Raw genomic sequence first — 5,765 nt, forward strand, 5'->3', positions numbered from 1 at the left:
ACTCTTTCTGACTCCGAGTCTGATTGCTGTTACAAAGCTCTAATACCAGATATAATGAAGTCCTGTCACGGCAATCCTAGGATCATTGTTTACGGCCGGAGGAAACAACGAATTTGTACCAATCACTTTCAACATTCCTTGCATCAAATCCACAGGAAATGATCAGAAATATTATGAGGCTGGGCGGACGGCCGCTCAGGCTCGACAGTAATAACAGAGGTGGAACACGAAGAATGATTGATGGCAGTTATGCGAGGCCTCGGGAGAGTGGGCGTTGGCTGTCTGGTTGCATTAGTCTTAGTCGATGTGTGGGACAGCTAGTGCCGAGGAGAGCATAGCGGAGAAGGTGATGGAGAGTTCTGTTGGAGCCCAGGGACACAGACTTATAAGTTCCTTTCCCGTCTATCTGCTCGTCAATCTGACCTGGCATGCACTGCCGGCCCGGGCCAGGAGATAGCCTACTTATGTTCCAGAAAACACAGAGTCTCCTTTGTCCGTTGCGTGTATGTGTGTTTTGACTTCACTGTTGTTTACTTTAGCATAATGCTGGTTGGTAATGGGCAGCAGGCCACACAGGTGTGGCTTCTGATTTAGTGCCTATGTTGACAGTCTAATGATGGGGAAATCACCAGCTCATTTTCACGGCTATGCATTGTCTTGCACCACTGCGACCAGGTGTGAAAACCCCAGGCTGTGTAGTGAATGATATCCTTCTACCCTAATGGACAGGGGGTACACAAGCACATGGTCCAGGGCTCCAGACTAAGGGGGTCCCTACGTCTCCCAGGGACTATAAAATATCTATTTGGGACTTAAATTGATCTCATCCGGGACGGTTTCATGTAGCAGTCAGAACAATGCTGCGTTATTTGAAGAGGATAGAAATTTATGAAACAATATATAAATAAAATAAAACGAGGGAGAAGAACAGGCAGACAGACCATTCACACAGGCTCAGCGCTCCCTGCAGCACAAGGAGATGTACCCCTCCCTTTTCCACATGAAAAACTTTCATATGATAACAGCCAAAAGTTAATATATGTAAGGAAACTGTCGCAAATTAATGCTGTATACGAAACAGTGGCTCTCAACAGCCTGTGGACGGTGGCTGGAACAATGTGCTGGATGCATCCTGCTATTGGTAAGATAATAAGATCCATAAAAAGATATCACACACCTAACACCCTCACCTCACCACACCTATCCCGTAACCCCGGAGGGTCGTTGGGGCACCACAGACGATCTGTTGACCAGCTCTCTCCATCCCTCTCTGTCCTCGGCAGCTCTCATTGCCTCGCTGAGTTTCAAGTGTGTCCATTCTCCGATGTTATCTTCCCATCTTTTATTTTGTCTCCCTCTTCTCCTGCCCCCTCGTACGGTGCCTTGCAGGATGGTCTTTGCAAGGCCTGAGGATCTGGTGATGTGTCCATACCATCTCAGTTTACGCTTTATGACAGTGGTAAGAAGGTCATCATGTGGGCCGATGGCTTGGCTGATCTTTTGCCGTACTTTCTCGTTTGTGACATGTTGGGTGTAGGAGATACCCATGAGTCTTCTGTAGCATCTCATCTCCATGCTCTGTATTTTCTTCTGTAGCTCAGCTGTAAGAGTCCAAGTTTCACAAGCATAGAGAAGGATTGATGATGGGTTTGAAAATGATGATAAGATAAATACTCTGAACGAACGAAAATACATCGCATAGATGCAACTGGGACATATCCTCAGTGATGTGTCCCACGGTCATCAGGGTTTCGGGTCTCGCAAACATCATACCCCTCACTCGGGTGACCGGGTCACCCCAGCTATATCAGACCCACTAGGGAAAGACCAGGGCCACACAATCCGTTGGAACCACTCCGGAACTACTATGCCGGGACTGAGAGGTACAATTCTGGCATGTGGAGGGACTAGGCTCTGTGGGTTGCCTCCTGTCCGGGCCCCTCCATGTCTCACCAGGTCCACTACCAGGAGTACAGCGAGGACCTGTGCGTTGCACCAGACTCCCAGCACCAGACACTTCATTCAGGAGTGGTGGATTCTTGAGCAGCAATGGTTCTGCAGGCTCCACCTGGGCAACGGTAGCACTGCAGGCTCCACTTGCGGCTCGAATGGTCCTCCTAAAGGCCTTATCGAAGGTTTTTGGGCTTCCTCCTCACGGAGGATGCAGGCATGGGGCGCTAACCCATACTGCTCCCGGGGTGCCGTCTACATTCCGGCTGTCACCCGTCTCTCCGGTGGTCACCAGACAAAGGCCCTTTTTGAAACTAGCTCCTCGCCACTCGCCCTACACACTTCCACTCGGTTTGAGCATAGATATATAAATAACCGAGACGCAATGCAATGCAAGTGGATGGGAGGGGGATTCCGGTGCCGTCTCTATTATTTATATATCTATGCTCAAACTGAGTGGAAGTGTGTAGGGCGAGTGGCGAGGAGCTAGTTTCAAAAAGGGGGTATACCTGGTTGTCACATAGTCTATTCCTATGAGTCACTAATAGTCACACACACACACACACACACACACACACACACACACACACACACACACACACACACACACACACACACACACACACACACACACACACGGCCAAAACAGTTTGGAACCGCTGCGCTACAGTAAGGTACAGTACAGTACGCTATGTACAGTACAGTACAGTACAGTACAGTACAGTACAGTACAGTACAGTACAGTACAGTACAGTACAGTACAGTACAGTACAGTACAGTACAGTAGGTAAAGTACAGTACAGTACAGTACAGTACAGTACAGTACAGTACAGTACAGTACATATGGTAAAGTACAGTACGGCACGGTACAGTATGGTACACTACGGTACATTTCGGTACAGTAAAGTAGGCTATAGTACAGTATGGTACAGTGCGCTACAATACAGTATGGCGTGGTGTGGAGCTAGAGCGAGACCGCCCGCAGGCCAGTCGAGTTCTAGTTCATATTATTCCCCTCCAGATCAACAGCAAGCAGTGCAGTAACACTGGCAGAGCCCACAGGGGGCGATGTAGACCTCCAGTTAACCACTGTCAAACCAGGGTCCCTATATGTGGGCAATAAATGTGATGTTTCCCCCAATTGTAATTGCTTTAAATAGAAAATAATAGGAGATCTACAAGGCGAGCACAATGCAATGAGCACACTGTTTGTAGATTTTTGCCACGCAATAGCATGGTATGTCAAAGTATGAAAGTCCTCCAGTAAAACATGTGTGAGCATATCTCTATAGATCAAACTGATCTCTCCACTATGTTGAAGAGAGACACGGTTCAAACTCCTTGACGTTAATGAAACATGCAGTCAGATCCCCAGAACGTCCCTCAGATCCCCCACAGGCACCAACTGGAGTTAAGACAACAACATAACGACAAAAGTGATCCATCTCACTGTCTGTGGCAGGAAGGGTGAGGAGTGGAGCACCATCTATCCATCACCGTGTGTGTGTGTGTGTGTGTGTGTGTGTGTGTGTGTGTGTGTGTGTGTGTGTGTGTGTGTGTGTGTGTGTGTGTGTGTGTGTGTGTGTGTGTGTGTGTGTGTGTGTGTGTGTGTGTGTGTGTGTGTGTGTGTGTGTGTGTGTGTGTGTGTGTGTGTGCGCGTGGTGCGTGCGCAGTTGTGCACGCATGTGTGCGTGTGTGTGTGAAGGAAGTGACAGTTATTGCCTAATACATTGACTATCAATCTGTGTTGACAAATTGTGACTTTCTGTTGGCTGATCCATATCGTGTCTCTGTCAGGTGTCCATGGAACCAGGGCTGGTCTCTGACCAGGGGTGGTCTTATGTCATATACTCATAAAGGTTAGAAGAAGAAGAAACATTTTTAATCTGTCACGTATGCTTTAAAACAGAGGTTTTCCAACTGATTGTGAACCAGGGACCACCACCCTGACTAAGAATCAACCTGGGGACCACTGTTGTGTTGGGAGGAGATACAGTATGGGCTAAAATGAGTGCTTTGGCAACACTTGCTATGCAATGCATCCCATGTCTATACAAACATACATTGCTAATATATTTTATACACTGTATATTATGTTAACATTCTTATATTATACCACTACAGTATATACCAATAAGACACACTGAGGGCGAGAAGCATCCGCCTGGGTGACAGCAGACGGCAGACTGCTGGATGAGCACTGGCACTTTGGCTTGGGGGCCCAGATCAACATATGGAATGAATTACTGGCCATATATGGAGCGTGTCTTGAGGGTACAGGGTTTGATGAGGTCAGATCAACGTATGGCATGTCAAAACAGGAAGGACGGGTGGGGAAGGATCAACATCTCAGAACAGATCATCTCCATATATGGAGATGGAGATCTAAGGGTTTGAGGTCAGATGTAGAGTTGCTGGCCTATACAGGTCACACAGGTGTGATTTTATTAATATCCATGATCATGAGGCGCGACCATATATGGAGACGTGATGTCACGAGGCGTGACCATATATGGAGGCGTGACTAACTAACGGACGGACGGACAGACGGGAGATGCAGGTTTTGTCGATTGCTGTTATACCATATTGTATTATTGTATAGAGCGTCGCAGTCCCACCCCCTTTCAGAACGACGAAGGCACCAGGAAATAATTCCCCATTAATTTTCCCACAGACATTTCAAAAAGTATTTATTTAAAGACCTTTAAAGCCTCTGACGAAGCCAACTCAGCAGGTGACAACTCATGACAATAAACACATTTTAGAAAGAATTAGATAACAATAACAAATAATTAGAAAGAAGAAAAACAACAAAAAAGTGTTGTACCCTGCCCTTTTTTTCATCTTTCTAATTATCAGTTCGGCCCAATTTTTTTTGTTTATTGTCAAAAAATAAGCAAATCATCCACGACGTTTCACTCATATGGATATGAAGAATCAACTGACTGTGAGAAAACGCTAATGTTACTGCTGCTGAATTAGTTACATTTTCACTAGAAACAGACTGTATCAAATATGAGGGACTGACTGTCATAAACGATACAGAGACACCTCCCCGACAAGATCGCAGAGACGGTTTGTCTGAGAAGATTTTAAGATGACCTCATGTTATTCTCCATAGAGAAAAACTTCAATGAACCAGGGGATGAGCGAGTGACGTCAGGACTTCGGCGCTCTATTATCTTACAATTTACAATTTAGGCATTTAGCGACTTACATTAAGCAAGAACAAAAACATGGCAATACATCATATAAAAATAGTTATCATGAATCATACGTAAGCTAACGTAACAGTGGAATATCGAAACTATGCATATATAGTGCTATGTCTACATAAAATGCTATCAAAGTTACATAAATTGAGCTTAAGAACAAATGGAGTCTACCAACGCGCCTCAAGCCTGGAATGGCTGGTCCGTCACAGGAACAAGGACACATGTTCACATAAGGAGGAGAGGACACTGGGGCAGCACGGACAGTTTAAGCCTTTTTATTAGGTGAGTCTCTGATGAAGACCGCATAGGGGTCAGGTCGAAACGTTAGTCGTTTTCTATACTATCACCTAATAAAAAGGGTTAAAGGGGAAAACCACCCATTTTCAACATTTTACTATGTCATTAATATACCTTAGAGCTGTTGTGTGGAAATAATAAAAAAGTCCCCCCATGTTGTGTTTCAATAGAACTGTAATTATGAAAAAAATCATTAACATGGTGAAACACATCTTGATGACATCATCAAGATGTGTTTCACCAGCATGGTGGAACCTTTTTATTATTTCCACACAACAGCTCTAAGGTATATTAATGACATAG

The sequence above is a fragment of the Electrona antarctica genome (assembly GCF_951216825.1).
Source record: "Electrona antarctica genome assembly, chromosome: 7".
NCBI classification, from domain to species: domain Eukaryota; kingdom Metazoa; phylum Chordata; class Actinopteri; order Myctophiformes; family Myctophidae; genus Electrona; species Electrona antarctica.